The sequence below is a fragment of the Octodon degus genome, unplaced genomic scaffold, assembly GCF_000260255.1.
Source record: "Octodon degus isolate 3935 unplaced genomic scaffold, OctDeg1.0 scaffold00007, whole genome shotgun sequence".
NCBI lineage: Eukaryota > Metazoa > Chordata > Mammalia > Rodentia > Octodontidae > Octodon > Octodon degus.
This window is the reverse complement of record NW_004524583.1, coordinates 1,952,437-1,970,088: the sequence shown is the minus strand read 5'-3', so window position 1 is coordinate 1,970,088 and position 17,652 is coordinate 1,952,437. Positions and strand designations below refer to the sequence as shown.

At 38.8% G+C, this 17,652-nt stretch overlaps 1 pseudogene; it reads right to left on the bottom strand.

Annotated features, from left to right (window-relative positions):
* Positions 1-9,339: 9,339 nt before the first annotated feature.
* Positions 9,340-12,179, bottom strand: LOC101588540 (annotated as a pseudogene).
* Positions 12,180-17,652: the final 5,473 nt, after the last annotated feature.

Genomic DNA, 17,652 nt, shown 5'->3' with positions numbered 1-17,652 from the left:
TGATAGTAGCCTGAAAGTCTAGATCTGTTATGAAATTCTTAAGAATCTTTATCCTCCATGATTTCTAAGGAAAAAACCTCTTGATTATAATCGGTAGAGCCCCATGAATTGTCCGATAGCTGAAGTTTCCGTCGAATGGATCTGACGCTTTCTGCCTGCTATTTTCCCTTTCCTGTTCAAGAATCCAATCCCCTTCTTTCAATAAAACATTGTTCATTAATTGTCAGACACTGTTTATTTCTAGCTCAGTGCAAATTGTAACCTAGTTATTTCTTTCTCTGGCATGTCTCCAATAATTTATTCATTCACTCATGATACATTTATTTTATTATGGATCAGTGTCTCCTCCTAGCTTGCAGAGATTACAGCAGCTTGGGCCACACCCTCCACAGACGACCTGGGTTCAGAACATGCCCAACACCCTCATTCTGTGCAGACCGCCAAGACAGAGTAGTGTTTTACCCTTACCAGCAGCAAGTTAAGGAAACATTCCTTCCCACATCTTGGAGGAAGCTTCTTACATGGTTTGCAGCTGACACTAGAGTGCAAAACATAGAATCCAAAGTGTCATTAGGAGGATAGAGCTGGCGGAAGACTAGAATTAAATAACAAAAGGCCTATATTTCTCACTAAATAAGTTTAATCTTATAGTATACATATGTACACACAAAATTTAAAAATGAACACAATGGGATACCATGTTGAAAAAGCACAGTTGTTCCTGTTATTAAACCTCTTAGTTTCATTTTACTCAGCCACATCGGGAGTGCTGAATGGATTCTGCCTGACATACTCCAGAAAGAGCATTGGCAAAAGGAAAACAGCTACTGGGCAGCCTGGGAAAGAAGATCTAGAAAGCATCCAGAGGGGCACAGAAAAGAAAGTGGCCCCAGCTGCACCCGAGGGCCAGGATGGCCACAGAAGCTGCAGGGAGGAAGAGCAGCCTTATCTCACTCTGTTCCAGGAGACATAACTGGAACTGTCCACAGGGAAGGCCTTCAGTGGGAGGCCTGTTGTGTAAGAGCGCTGAATTTCTTTCCTGTCTGAAGTTTCACTACAGGCCAATGGACCCTTGGAAACACTGGGGATCTCTGGCATTTAGTCTGTGCCAGGCTCTGATGTAAACATTCTACCTGAGCAGATAATTATTTCTCAGAACAACACTTGAGGCCACATATTATATAGTTTTCATTTTAGAAATAGGGTGACCAGGCAGTTTGTGCTGATGATCACAAAACTAATCAAGGGAAGAACTAGGACCTGGGTGTAGTATCATAGTATCATTCTGCCTCTAAGTGGTTCAGGTGAGATTTTATCCTGGGTGTTCTCTAAGTCATTTTTTTTTTAATCTCTAAGTCTTTTTCATAGAGATAGTACTTATGTAAGTCATAATTATTAATCTACCAAATCCATTGTTTGGCTAATTTTCATAGACTGTCTGCATACTACCCATTTAAGCCTGGTCTGGTGGTAGAACACAAATAACACAAAAATAAGAGCATATAAATTATTTTGTATTTCTTGGAAATTAATTGCACTGGAAATGGTCACAATGTAGCTCTCCTCCCTCTCAAATCACACAGCAAGTCTTGTCATTCTAAGTTTGCGTTACTAAAGTTGTTCTGGATCATTCAGATAGAAGCATACAGAAAATGATACTATTATTTGCCTAATGTTTTCTCAATGCTAGGAATAATGTGTTTATCTCTGAAATCTCTCTCTCTCTCTCTCTCTCTCTCTCTCTCTCTCTCTCTCTCTCTCTCTCTCTCTCTGTCCCTCTGTCCCTTCCTTTCTCCCTCTCTCCCTCCCTTCCTCCCTTCCTTCCTTCCTTCCTCCCTTCCCTCCCTCCATTGGTGTTTGTAGGTTGGTGTTTCCATAAAGGGTTATTATATTAACTAGCTACTAACTAGTTAACCAGTTAGCTGCCACTGTGAAAAAACAAAACGAAAAGTAAAGTTTCATGTGGTGGGAGGACCAGAGGCCTGAGAAAATCTCTGTTTTTAGAGGAGGATCAGTAAGAAAGAATTTGCTACGTGTGGATGGAAGTATTAGGACAATGTGATGGAGAAGACACCAAGAGCCTAGGCTCCTGTCTCAAGGAAAGGCACAGAGCAGGACTGGGGGCCGGAGAGCCATTCTGTCCCATCTTTTCAAACATCAGCTATTAAGACTGCAGTGTTTTACATTGTGTCTATGTGGAAAGGCTGAAAAGCAGGCACTGTGCCTCACTACTGGTTAATTAAATGTTGATTCCAAGGCAGCTGGTACAATATGTGTACTATATATTATTCTCAGTTTGGTTTTCCTCCTTTTTCCTAAATCACACATTTTAATTAACCTGCAAGCCCTTGCTGGGTCTTTGAAACAACTTAATTGGCCTGCAGGGACTGGAACACACAACCGCCAGAAAAAGCTTCATCTCAGTTATTTTCACTCTGAGGACTTATAAAATTGGAATCGTTGTTTCATTTCATTCTTTGAAGCCCAGAGCTACATGTAGATTCATATTTGGAACTCGCAGAAGCATACTTGAATGTTTAAGTAAGGATTGTAAGAAACATATTTAAGTGGCAGAGAATATTTAATATGAGAATCTTTCATTCATTTATTGCTTTTGCATTTGAAGCAAGAGTTGAACTCTCCCACATGTGACTTTGCTTGCTGCAGATAGGAAATACTGATTCAAAATCATCTGGGAAATCTCTTCATACTGAGACACATCAAAAGATTTCCAGATGCTTTCCTTTTGCCCAACAATGCTGAGAGTCACAATGAATATATTTCATTTCCATGTGAAAAGCACCTCATATTAGCTTATCACTGTAAATTAATGGCCTATAGATACTAGAACTATAGGTAAACACATGCATAGCCTTTATTGAACATGAAAAGTCTCAGAATAAACCCTGAGAACAGGTGAATTCACCAAAGGAACAACAGGGAAGAACAGGGCAGCAAGACTTTACATGCTTAGAAAGAAAGTTAGCAACTGAGTATATAACTGTGATCCCAAGACCAGGAAGGCCAAAACAGAAGGACCTTGAGTTCAAATTCAACCTGGGCTACATAGTGAGCTTGAGGACAGTGTGGATTACATAGTAATGTTCTCTCTCAAAGAAAAGGAACAAAAGGTATGAAGGGTGATTGGAAAAAGCCTATGGTGTAAGGGAGTATCCAGGGAAGACCAGCAAAGAAAATGAAGGGAGATATTTCAAAAACAGAATGGCCAATACTGTCAAAAGTTCTAGATTTTCTAAGAAAGTAAGGATGAAGAAAACAGCAACTAGATGTTTACAAAAGTATAAGACAGAGGATAACAAATCTTTGAGTTTCTTTTATTTTGTGCCAAATTACCAAGTTCATTTTACTTAGAAGTCAGTTATTTATTGCTAGACAAGAAACTAAACCAAAAATTAGTGATATAAAGCTATACCTATGTACTTGCTAACAAATCTCCGTGTTGGAAATTTGGGTTGAACGCAACTGGGAATGTCCCAGGCTCACCTAGTGTAGACAGAGCTGAAATTCTTCTGTAGCTGCTGGTCAACTGCTAGTCCTAGATGGTCTCCTCCTTGTGAATGGTCCTTAGCATCTCTCTGTACAGAACCCCTTACTGTCCAGTAAAGCAGATCAAGCTTCTCTGCATGATGGTAAAGGTGTTCCAACACATCAAAGCAAAAGCTCCAAGTGTATTTAGACTGACTCTTGGAAGTCACACATGTTTACTTCACAACATTCTTCTGTCATAGCAAGCCTGAGACCAGCCCGAATTCTAACTGTGGTAGGAGAAGGGTCAAATCACATTGCAAAATGGTGTGGACACAGAGATGGCATCCATTATTTTAATACCTGGTTAGATAGAAACTTATGAATGTCTCTTCTGACACTGTACTATGTCATACACATTAACATATGGGCACATATTAGAATATGTCTTGCAATAATGCCCTTGCTTCTATTTAATTAGGAAAAATTAATATAAAGAGGGTACATAATGAATCAGTAATTCAAGGAATCTCAGACTTTGGCTTGAATATAGATTTCTTGTCCTTGACCCGTAACTATAATGTGCCTTCTCACATTCAAGGAGACAACTATTTTACCACTGTCCCTAATTCAAATTTTTTTGTGGTGGAAACTGGATAAAAAAACAGTCCTTCACTTCATTTGTTAGAGAACTTTATAAGGTTATACAACAGACCATTTAATTTCCAAACTTATGAGAAGGTACCTATCTATCCATGAGGGATATTAGTTTGTCCCAACCCTCCATTCCTTGTCATCTTTGTGGAGGATTAAATAATAGTCAACTTGTAATACCCAGATGGACTGAGGCAGTGTGGTTCTGGGTGTGGAAGGCCCATCTGAGGATTGTCGTCAACAGTATAAAAAGAGAACTGAAAGGAAAACAGTGTGCAGTTGATTCTTCTAGAGAAGTTCATCATGCTGGCTTTCCTAATGCATGCTCAGCTGTTCTCATCTTTGGAGTGGCACGGTTCCTCATTGCCACTGAAAATGGCTGCAGTTCTTTTGGAGGGAGAGCTGGTCCTTACCTTGAACATTGCTTCCTGGCTCTAGTGCAGAACCCTCAGCCTGCTGCTATAGATCTATTACCCAGCTGGTGCAGGCTTTCCATCTTCCACCATGACCTTTGGGCCTTCCCAGTGTAGATTCTTGATGCAGGCTTGCACAACACATTGTCATGGGCTCTGGGCCTCCAGCTGCACTTTTGGAGCACATTGCCACAGGCTCTGGGTCTTTAGCTGAATCCATGAAGGATATTGCTGTGGCATCCAGGCCCTCAGCTGGATTCTTTGGCTCTCAAGTATGTGGACAAATCTCCCACACATTTTTGCATTTGACTCCTGGGGTAAATATAGTAAAGTAATCCCATGTATTATGTGTCTTGTATTAAATCTTTTTCCTTGTAAACCCTGCTTACCACAATCTCTCTGTCTCTGTCTCTGTGTCTCTGTGTCTCTGTGTCTCTCTGTGTCTCTCTGTCTCTCTTTGTCTGTCTCTTTCTCTCTCTTTTTCCCTCCAAGAGTAAACATTAGGTGGGGGGGGGGTTACAATTAATGTAGAAGAAAATACTTGCCAGTAACAACTGGGAAATGGAATATTCAGGCTTTAAAGACATTATATCTTCCTGAAGTGCTGTCATAAACATTTAGGATTCAACTTTTAAAGAGCAGTTTCATAATCAAAAGTTGCAGATACCATGAGCAAATAAAGTGTCAAAAAATAAGAAATACCTAAGACACAAGAGCAACCAGGAAGGACCAATCACTGTCCTTATCTCCTGCATTGAGCTAAACACTAGGAAAGTGTATAATCCACATGATCTCACTCAATTCCACAGTGAGCAGCAAGGCATCTTTTTAAACCCAATTTTACAGATGAAAAAATTGCAAGCCAAAGAGGTTAATAACTTGTCTAAGGTCACAAGCAAGGAAATGTTGGAAACTGGGTTTTGACTACATTTTGTCTGGTTTCATTGTCCACATTCTTTCCATTTCACAAGGGTAAAAGATTCATCTCCACAAATAGCAAAATTTCTTTAAGAAAATTATATTCTGTACAGTATGTAGAGCTCTTTTATCATCCACACTATACTTTAATTCTTGTGTTCTAGAAATGGTTGAATTCATGATGGCTTATAATACAAAGATTTTCAAGATACCCCAAACTCCATACATTTTTTTGTATTTTAGGGAAGGGTCTACAGGGTATGCAACCATAAATTTTTAAGGTTTTTTTTTGCCTGGAGTTTCTTTTCTTCTCCTTTATCAGCTTGGGATCAGACAGCATAAGCTTGCCAAATGCTGATCAGTCTGTCAAATTGCTGGTTAGCAAACTGGTAGGGAAAGAGATAAAAGCAATTATTAAAACAAAGTTACAATTTTGAGGGAGTTCAATTGCTTCTGTTATAACCACGTACTGCTATTCTGGAAAAGAGGTAGATTACATGCTCTTAACCACTCTCTTGATTTTGAACAGAATTCTCGTTAAAGGAAGTAGTACAAAAGCTTGTGGAATTAAATGCACTTAAATTTGAACATTTCAAAGATTTCTTCTCTAAAAAATAAAAGGAGAAAATGTTATCTGAGGAAAACTTTAATAGATTTTGCCTATTTTTGTTGTCCATTTGAGAAACTAGCAAGGAATTAGCTTTATCACTTTTCTGCCTCTGTTTAATACTTAGTCAAGCTTTTACTGAGGCTATTTGATTGGATCTCTCATTTTTCAGGAAATAAGATGCATAAACCTGAGCCCTGATTTTCTCATGAGTTTATAAAATTGCTTAGTTTAATTATAAAAGCATTGAGTCCTGATTGTATATGTGTGGAGACCCTAAACTTTTCACAGAGGGGCCGGGGAGATAGCTCAGTAGAATAAATGCTTGTCTGGCAAGCACAAGGGCCCAAGTTCAATCCCTGGTTTCATTAAATAAATAAATAAATAAATAAATAAATAAATAAATAAATAAATAAAATAAATATTCACAGATTTAATACTAAACCAAGTCTTCCTATTTCTCTATCTTGTTACTTCTCCTGTGTCCATAAAATGATGATCAATGACTACAGACTACATTGATGTGTAATGATAATTAGTATTTGGGTTTTATAGAGCACTTTCCATATGCCTAGCTCTTGGATAAGTCTTTCTATTCAATTAATGGATTCTTAGCATATCCCAATGGGCTAGATGTATAATTAACTCATTTGACCCATGAGATTTGAGACACAGAGAGGTTGAGACACTGCTCAAAGCCCTTAGGAATGGAATCACAAGTTATTCTGACAATTCCATATTTTCTGTGCTCCTGTCCTAGGCACCATAACAAAACATAATAGACTGGGGGGCATATTAAAAACGAAAACTTACTTTTCATAGTTCTCAAGGCTGATATTATTTTCAGACACCAGATACCAGATGGTTCAGAGATGACATCTTATCCTTCACAGGAATAAAACAATACTTGAGTTTCTAAGGTCCTTTTGAGTTTGTTTGTCTTTGGGTACTAGGGATTGAACTCAGGACCTCAGGATTTTATACGTGCCAGGGAGGCACTTATGTCAGTGAGCTATGTCACCAGCTCACTGAAGTCCATTTTTAAGGCCAATGAGAGTTCTATGCTCATGGTCAACCATCTCTCCACGGCCTCCTCTTCGAATACCATCACATTGATAATAAGTTTTGAACATATGAATCTTGGAGGGACACAGGGGTACAATGTATAGCCACAGTCTCTGGCAATGTAGTAAATTAATCTTTTTCTTTTGAAATAATGGGAGATTCCAATGAAATTATAAGAAATGGAACGCAAGTCTCTTGTGTACCTTTTATATATAGCCCCAGTAATAATCACAGAATATCACCTTGCAAACTATACAGAACAGCACCACAGAAGGATATTACCATTGATACAGTCCAGATCAAAAATGTTTATATTTCTGTGACAGTCCCACCTGCTATCCCTGTATAGCCACAATCACTTCTTTCCACCTCAAACCTCTAAAAACCACCAATTTGCTATACATACATTTATTCTGTCACTGTAAGAATGGTATTTAAACGTAATCATATACATGTATAACTTTTAGAAGACTGAGTTTTTTCAATCAGGGTAATTCTCTGGAGATTCAAAGATTATTGAGGATATGAGCAGTTTTGTTTTTATTTCTGAGTGATATTCTGTGATTATTCACTTGCTGAGTAACATTTAGGCTATTATACTTTTTTATTATGCTTTTAAAGTCTGTTAAAAATCAACAAGCTATGAACGCTGGTGTGTAGTTTTTCTATGTAAGTACAACCTTTTTTTATTTTTTTCTTTTTTTGGTACTGGGATTGAACTCAGGACCTAAGCTTGCCGCAACTTTTTTTCTGATACAAACGCCAATGTGTGCATTTGCTTCTTTGCATGGTAGCTGCACAGCTAGCTTCAGGATATGCTTTCAAACTGAATGCTGTGCTGCTTACATCGACACCTGCCACACACAAATGATCTGCTTTCTTACCATCCCTATTGGCAACTGGCACTGCCACTGTGCCTCAGCATTTGCCATTCTGGTGGGCAGGTGGTAGCCCTTCACTGGAGATCACATTTTCATTTCCTTGGTGGTTAATGACGCTGATACCTCATCACATATGTGTACTTCACTAACTGGATACCTTCATCAGTAAGATGTGTCCTCATGCCAACTGTCCACTTTTTTTCTTTTTTCTTTTCTTTTTTAAATGTATTTAAGACAAGGTCTACAGAGTCTCACTACATAGATCTGACTCATAGTGATCCTCCTGTTTTCAGCCTCCCAAGCACTGGGATTACAGTCATGTGCCACTATGCCCAGTCTCAATCATGGTCTCAGTGCCCTGGGATGGGGCACACGGCACACCAGTGATCAAACCCCAGCCTCTGTGCTCTGCTTAAGCAGGCGTTTTAGTCCACCGAGCTATTTGGCTGGCCCTTGTCCATTTTCTAATCAGAGTTTTTCCTTGATTTTGACAGTTACATGTTGAGTTCTTTATAAACTCTAGATACTAATTCTTTTTTTTTGGGGGGGGGGTTGCCGCACACATTAATATTAGAGGTTAAATTACTTTATACATGCAAGTTGTGTGAACAGTTTTCCACACAGAGAAACAGCAACTAGAGAAAGATGACATACCTCATGAATTAAGTGTTGTCTCTAATTGAAAAGCTAACACACTGTCCAGTTACAGTTCTCCCCCAAACCACAAATTTGGTAGTTATTGAGGCTCTAGGCAACATATTCAAAGCTGAGATTAAAAATTTAAAAACAAATCAAACAAGTCCTCAGGTCCAAATAAGGGAGTCCTGCTACACACAGACTAATCTATACCAGTGATACTGCTTGACTCTGGGAGCTGGAAGACATTCTAAACAACCCCACTTGGAACTGTTACTTCAAGTAGCCTTTTTCCAGTTTCCAACTTCTGAATAAAGATAGTATTTTGTTAATTCTATTGCAGAAAGCTTTTGTAAGTTGTTTTATTTACAATGCCAACTTTGAAAAGCTCACTAAGATTAACTGGACGGTAACCTAGGAAGAAACCATTTTACAAAAAGAAGGAAAGCTCAAAATGTCAACTTTCTATGGGGAACCCACAGTTCAATTTTATTGAGTAAAGAAAAACAGCAACTTTTGCTCAGACTAGAAGAAATTCAGCCATTGGTTTGGAATCTGTAACTCAAACTACACATGCACTGAGGGCGATATTATGCTATTAAAATTGTTTTGCTGTTTATTGTTTGTCTAATATTAACAATTATAAACAGAGCAGTGCAACCAGTATTTGAAACAATCCTTATAGTATTACAGTGTCAGGCACAACATTTTGTTTCTCTTCACACCGCAGGTTCTCCTTGCATACCTGGACTTCCTCCTCTTCAATAAAGTCATTTCTTATGTTAAAAGTCTTGCGAATCTCCTCTGGAGACTTCCCCTTGATCATATTGGCCAACAGTCTTGCATGTAATGTCAAGTAAACCTTTGATGTCTAGATAGTTTGCTGCCAGAATAAGTTCAAAAAGGGCTCCTTGGTCAACTTTCAGCAATTCTTGGTCCCAAACAGGGATGTCATCTATTCTCTTTTCTTTGTTCTCATCATCCTCAGGAGGAGGAGGGTCATTCTTGTGGTGGGTACACCACTGAATGATCTTTTTTAAAAGTGCTTTTTTAACATTTGGTAGAGGAACTGGGTCATCATCTCCATCATCCATTCCCAAATCTTCCAACATGGTCTTGATTGTCACAGACTGTTTGGCAATTTCAATGTCAACTTCAAATATTTCTCCATCAGAACTCTGCAACTTAATTGAGGGTATGGAGTTTGGTCTCTAAAAGCCTGAGAGCTTGAGGCAGATGAGAGAAGGAAGATACTCCCACCAGTTGGAGAAAGGCAGTAGCAGATGAAACCAGTCTAGATACTAAATCTTGAATGACTATTTGTGAATATTGTCCCCATATGTATCTTCTTCCTTCATTCCCTTCACAGATGTTTTACTGGAGCAACAGTTTTAAATTTTATTGAGTTCAGTTTTGTGCTTTTGGTACAAAGGCTAAGACCTCTTTGCCTACCATATATCCTGAAGTTTGGTGGGTTTTTACACTGTTTCTGCTTTTTTTTTCTCTTAAGGAATAATATCAAGGGAGTATTAGTCCATTATGTATTGCTATATTGATATCATTAACTTTTGGTAGCTTATTTTTTAAACAACGCTCATTTCTGACTCATGACTCTGATCCTTTATTGAAAGCCCTCATCTGATGATGGCCTTCTTGCTGGAGGAGTATTTGGGCAGCATAGGATATCATGTGACAAAAGATGGATTGTGCATGTGTGCTTGTCTAGCCTCAAGCATTCAAACATGGAGCTCTATCTCAGTAACATTTCCTAACCCTATCACCTCTCAAGTGTTACAGCTATGAGCACAGTAAATCCAGTGAACTTTCTACCTTCTTATTACTTCAAAATGGAGATTAAATTTCAACACATGAGCACTTTATGGGCAAATTCAAACTATATCCAAACCATAATTCAAGGTAATTCCCATGAAAGTTTTGGACGTTTTCTTAGCAAAAGTCTTGCAGACCACAACAACAGGATAGAGTAACCATAGTGGATTTCTAACTAGTAGTCAACTTATTACACCCAACTGAATTAAACTAGTGTGGTGCTGAGTGGAGGAGACTTACCTGAGGATTATTGCCAGCAGCATAAAGGCAGAACTGGAGAAGTTGCCAGAACACCGTTAAGGTTACTGTTTGGAGAAGCTGTTGGAAACTGCTAGATCCCTTGGGTTGTTCTGCTGGAGGATGTTGTCATGCTGGCTTTCCCAAAGAACTTTGAAGAAGCTTTAGTCCTCATCTTGAACATCACTTTCTGGCTCAGAGGGGAAGATGGTGCACTGCTTAGCCTCATGGAACCTTGTCACATTGGCTTTCCTGATGGGAACTCGGCTGTCCTCACCACTGGAAGAGCTCAAGAACTCACTGTTGCTGAGGATGGTTGCGGTACTTTTGGAAGAGCTCGGGTGCTTACCTTGAACATTGCTTCCTGGCTCCAGTTCAGATCCTTCAGCCTGCCAGCACAGATCCTTCATCCCACTGGCATAGACTTTCTGGCTTCTACACTGACCCTTGGACCTTTCCAGCACAGATCTGTAAGGCACGCCTGTTAGGGAATGTTACCGAGATAGACTTTGTGGTGGGCTCTAGGTTTTCATCTTGCCTCATACAGGATATCAGGATCCAGACCCTTAGATGGTGCCTTTAGTATTTAGTGCACATTTAGTGTTTAGATTTCTTGCATTTGTGTATGATTCTTGGGTGTTTTCTTATAAATTAATATGTTAGGACACTAACATGTATTATATTGTTTGTTCCCCTTGCAAAAAACCCCAACCCACTGTAGTAATATAGTAAAACAAAAAGAAAAAAACATCTACCAGTTAGTTCTACAAACCAACAAAGCTGTCCTAAAATGATATAGTAATTAAAGCTTCTTCAGATAAAAGGAAACAGGGTACCTTATAAGAAATGCTAAAGACTCCCTCAAATTGAAATAAAAGATTGTTAGACAGCAACATAAAACATATGAAAATATAAGTTACTATGAGAACAGCAAAGATAATACTCACAGATGACAGACAAAAGCTACCATGCAAAGAATCAAAGTATGTCACTGTAGAAAATCAATGAAACACAAAGATAGCAAGAGAGAAAATAAGGGAAATCCTGGCATAAAATACATGGGAAACAACAAAATGATGATAAAAAGCCTTTATCAGCAATTATTTTAAATATAAATATATTAAACTACTCATTCCAAAGACATAGGCTGAATGGATGAACAAAATTAGTCTCTGTGTTGTCTACAAGAGATTCACTTTATTGCAGGCCTTCACATAAACTGAAGGCAAATGAAAGACTAGAAAAAGATTTTGGTACGTATACCAATCAAAAAAGGGCTGAATCAGTGACACTTGCTATAACAGGCTGGATTGCCAATTTAATTGGCCTGGGACCTGCCCAGAACATTGGTAAACGCACATCTAGATGTCCTTCGTGCATTGCAAAGGTTGACCTTGAGGTCTCCACCTTGTCCGCAGCTGCATCCTCTCTGGTCTTCTTCCCCTGCACCATTTCCCAGCCACCATAAGCTAAGCAGCCGTGCTCTGCCGCCTCCTTCCACTATGATGTTCCTGGCTTGGCGCCGGTTGACTAATACATTAGATAGACTACAAGTTAAAAATAAAATAAAATAAGAAAGAAGGACATTAAAAACAAAAGGTAAGCAGCTACTGGGGTTTAAGTCCCAGAGTGCAGCGCTGGCACCGCCCCTGGGCCGTGCTGAGTTGGCAACTGAGACTGGGCACGGTGGCACACGCCTGTAATCCCAGTGCTTGGGAAGCTGATCCCTACGAGTCTGATCTGTGTAGTGAGACCCTGTAGACCCTGTACTAAAATACATAAACAAATAAATAAAATAAAATTATAAAAACAAAAGATAAATTTAAAAGGGAAAATATCAAAAATATTCCAACAAAAAATGTATCCACTCTTTAGGAAAAGAAAAAGATGAGGTTTTTCCAACCGATGGTGCTACCCTCATATAAGGGACCCTAGAAGATGTTGTGTATTATGAAAAAGCCACCACACTGCTGGCCCTTAATAATCTCTTCCATTCTTTTTATTTTTGTACAGTCATTTATAATGCCTCCTCTTTCTTTTTTTCTTTTTAGGGAAGGGTCTACAGGGTATTCAGGGTCTCACTACTAGATCAGACTCATAATGATTCACCTGTTTAAAGCTTCCCAAGTGCTGGGATTGCAGAAGTGCTCAGTCTCAATTACCACCTCAGTGCACCCTGGGGGCAGAGCCAGCATGGCAGGCCCAGGGATCAAACCCCCGGCCCCTGGGCCTGCTTATAGGCTCTTTAATCCTCTGAGCTGTTTGGCCAGTCCTTATAATGTTGTGGGAGGTACAATAACTCCAGACCTCCAATACTATTGCAAGTGAATCTTTTTCTAAATTCTGTGAATCTGCCACATTATGACTGTGCCATACAGCCCTTTTAATGGTCACCTCAGTGCCTCTGACCTATAAAATTCTCTTGGTACAACAGCGTCATTATTGACACTGACTTTCTCCTCCCCTACCTCTGATGAGCTAGGTTCCTAGTTCTTAACCCGCCTATTTCCCATAAGTTTCCTGCTATGCCCCGGAAGTGGGACTTCCTGTCACAACCCGGTTGCCTAGTTACTCGCGCCTTTTACCCGCCGACCTCATTTCCCTATACCTCCACTATATATACCCAGCACCTCCCCTAAATAAACGAGACTTGATCAAAATCCTGTCTTGTCTCCATTTCTCGTGTCTCCTGTCCTTTGTCCCCTCTTCAATTCCCTGCTCCTCTCCCAGGTGACCTTCGTTGACTGACCCGCTGGTTTGGGACATAATGTCTCCTTTTTCAATAGAGGTTTTATTTATTTGAATTTTCTTTCTGTTTTTTAGCCTGGCTAAGAGATTTTCAATTTTATTCACCTTTTTAAAAAAATGCTACCTTTATTGATTTTCCTGTTGCTCTTCAACTTATATTTCATATAAGACTGCTGTATTCTTTGTTATTTCTTTATTTTAACACTAGCTTGATTTACTCTTTCTCTTTTAGATTTCTATTTTATTGAGAGGTAAATTTAGATTATTGGTTTAAATTTTTTTTTCTGCTGGGGATTTTTCTTTTTTTTTATGAATTTAGGTTAGGGTCTACAGGGTCTATGGGGTCTCACTATGTAGATCAGACTCATAGTGATTCTCCTGTTTTCAGCCTCCCAAGTCCTGGGATTACAGATGTGTGCCACCATGCCCAGTCTTAAGTGCTGTCTCAGTGCGCCCTGGGGACGGGGCTGGCACGGCAAGGCCAGGGATTGAACCCTTGCTGCTGCGCTCTGCCAAAGCAGGTGCTTTAGTCTGCTGAGCTATATGGTTGGCCCAAGATTATTAATGTTAGATATTTTTAATGCAAGCATTTACAATTAAAACAAATGTACCAGTTAGTACAGTTTTTGCTATATGACATTATTTTAGTTGAAAGTCATTTTATGAAACCAGCATTCTCCTGCTCCTGATTCCAAAGACAGATCAAGATACTACCAGAAAAATAAAGTTATTTTGATGAATATTGAAGGCTAGTTCCCATAAAACTACTAGCAAACCGAATCTCACAACACTATAATCAATTGGTAAGCATTCCTGTTAAAGTATTCATATTATCTAAAGTGATTTACAAGTGACATTCAGTCTCTATCAAAATCCAAGTTGCACATTTTTCGAAAAAATACGAAACAAAAAAAAGAAAAAAAAAGAAAAAATATGAAACAGTGGTGCTGAAAATTCAGCTGGGATCTTAAGGAAGTCTAAAAAACCACAACTACCTTGAAAAAGAAGAACACTTCCTTGGATTTCAGCACATTACAAGTTCAGAGTAGCCCAAAGTTTGCACTGGCATAAGGACATATACAGAACAGAAAACCCAGAAGTAAACACAGTGCTGATGTCAAATGATCTTTAACAAAATTTGTGGTCGTCACTGTGAGGAAAGAGGAATTACTTCCCCAGAAGGTGCTGGAGACCCTGCATCTCACACAAATGAGTAAAGTCAGACCTTACAACATATGCAGAAAGTAATGCAAATTCCACTGAAGGCTCACATGAATCATAAAACTCAAAACAGGTAGACAAAAACCTAGGGGAAAATCCTAACATAGGATTTGGTTTGGATGAGACATTAAATGAACAAGCAACAAAGTCAAAAATAGACAAAGGGGACTTGCACTAGCTGTAACACCTCTGTGAACCAAAGAATGAAGGAGAGCAAGAGTAAAATGAAAAAAATAGAATGTCAGAAAACATTTAGAAATTGTATATCTGATAATGAGTTATCAAGAATATATAAAGAATTCCATTGGCTGAACAAAAATTGAATAACTCAATTAAAAACAAGCAAAGCATTCAGACAGTCATTTCTCTGAAGGAGATTAAGAATGAAAACAATGAAAAGATACTTAACATTCCTAATCGCTACTGCAAGAAAATAAAAACTGCACTACCACATACGTTAGGATCCAGCCATTACTTTATTTTATAAAAAGAGAACAAAATAGTATTTAAGCAGAAAATAGTATTTTTATAAAAAGAGAACAAAATAGTATTTAAACAGAAAAAATTACAAGTGATACAGAATTTCATTTAATAAAGTAATATGAATTTCACAGTATTTGTTGTAATGTATAGTGTTGTACAACTAGTCATTCATATTACCAAATATACGCACATAAAATTGGAAGGAGAAAGAAAAAATAAAGAAATATATAAGAAATTAAGAAGTTCTGGCGAGATAGCTCAGTGGACTAAGTACCTGCTTAGGAAAGTGTAGGGACTGGAGCACCATATGCCGCAGCCCTGCCCCTGGGTGTGCTGAGCCAGGGACTGAGACTGGGCGTGGTGGCACATACCTGTGATCCCAGCCCTGGTGAGGCTGAAATCAAGATGATCACTATGAGTCCAACCTGTGTAGTGAGACCCTGTACCAAATACATTTTTTAAAAAAAAAGAAATTAAAAGGAGAAAAAGTACAAAGAATTAAAAAAAGGAGACAAAGGAAATTTAAGTATTATCTGCTCCTATTAAAACAGAAAGGTTAAATTTTCTGGAGGAAAATGTAGGTAGAAATCTTAAAGACAGGGATAGGTAGGGAGTTCATGAACAAAAACTAAACTGCATGGGAAATACTTCAAACATGATTATTATTTTAAAAAGCAGGGAGTAAATGGTACTGGTGGATGTGTGGAGAAAGGAGCACTTGTGTACTGTTTGTGCTGATATATAGCAGAGTTTCCATAAAATTAGAAATACAGTCACCATATGTGAGGGCAGCACTTCATTACAGTATACACAAAAGACTGAAAATAGGAGCTCACACAGATGTCTTCCTGCCCATTATTATTGCAGCATTACTCACAATATCTAAAGATGATTGCAACACCAATGCCCACCAACCGATCAAGAGATAAATATGATGAAGCTGTACATACACTAGAGTATTGTTCATCCATTAAAGAGGAAATCCTGTTACTTGTAGCAGTGTGGGAGAATCTCAAAGGTACTGTGCCAAATAAAACAAGTCAATCAGAAAAAAGACAAATAATGGTACCACTTATGTGCAGGATCCAAAACAGACTCATAAAAATTAAAATAGAATTGTGGTTGCCAAAGACTATGGGGAAGGAAAAGTGAGAAACTATTCAATGGACATAATTTTAATTTTGCGTGCTGAGAACTTTCAAAAGGTCTATTGTACAACAACACTAATATGGTTAGCACTACTGGTTAGGGCAACAGTGGTTAAATTTGTTTACTTTTCTTGTTGCTAAGACAAAATACATAGCATACTATATTAAGGGAAGAAAGGTTTATTTGGCCTCACAGCTTATAGAGGTTTCAGTCCATGGCTGGCTGGCTCCAAGGCAGGGTGGCTTGGCAGATGGGCATCAAAGAGAAAGAAAATAGCATCTGGAAAAGCAGGGTAGACAGAAAACAGAAGGCATCAAGCAGTGACAGTGTCAGAAGCTGCAGTAGCAAGCAAAGGCAGCAACCTCTTTCTGTCCCTTATATTCCATCCAGGCTACCTGCCCCTAAGGTGAGTAGTACTTGCAACCAGGATGAGACACCCTTAATCCCAAAATCACACACTTAATCCCAGCACCACACCCCCCCAGGTCCAGCCACCTCTGAAATGCCCACCAATGACTGCATGCAGCTTTGGGGGACATCTAGACAGAAGCTATAACAAAAGTCAATTGATTGTATTTGTCTATTATTTCTGGGATCTCTATGATGTTCCTTTCCTTCATATGTGCCTGTTTTTCCTACAAAACCCCCCATACTGTCTTGAATGCTATAGCTCTGCAGAAAGCCTTAATACAGGATACAGTGACCCTAACATAGAGTAGGTGATTCTACTTGAGCTTGTATAAATTTGTTCTTCACTACAGGTACAAAATATCTGACATCTACAAGTTAAAAGAGAAAAGATTTATTTTAGCTCATGATGACAGAGCTTTCAATCCCTGCTTGGCTGGGTCAATGGGAGTAACCTTGTGGCTGAATGAGTTATGCGGCAGTGAGGGCAGAGTTGCTGTGACCCAGCCAAAGGAGGAACAGGGTCGTGACCGCCACAGGTGTGGGAGCTAGAGGAGGCTCCTAGAACCTTGAATTACCAGGATGGGTCATGGAGAGAAAAATTCACATTGCCTGAAACAACAGATTGTTGCTGAATTCAAAAATCTCTCTCAACTCTGTGGTTAATCAGATGTGGTTGAAATTTTGTCTTCTACATTGTATCTTAATTTAAAAATGCATTTCCATTGAGAGAATGTAACATTAAAATGTGCAACTTTATGACCCATTTCAGTTGGCTCCTCTGCAGCCTGGCTAACAATGCACTGTGATAAACAAGTCGCTGTGGACCCACTGTCCACTCATGTCAATGAGCTCGTCTTTATATTTCACTGTTTTTTTTTTTAAATTTTTTTTAATTTATTTGAGAGAGAGAGAG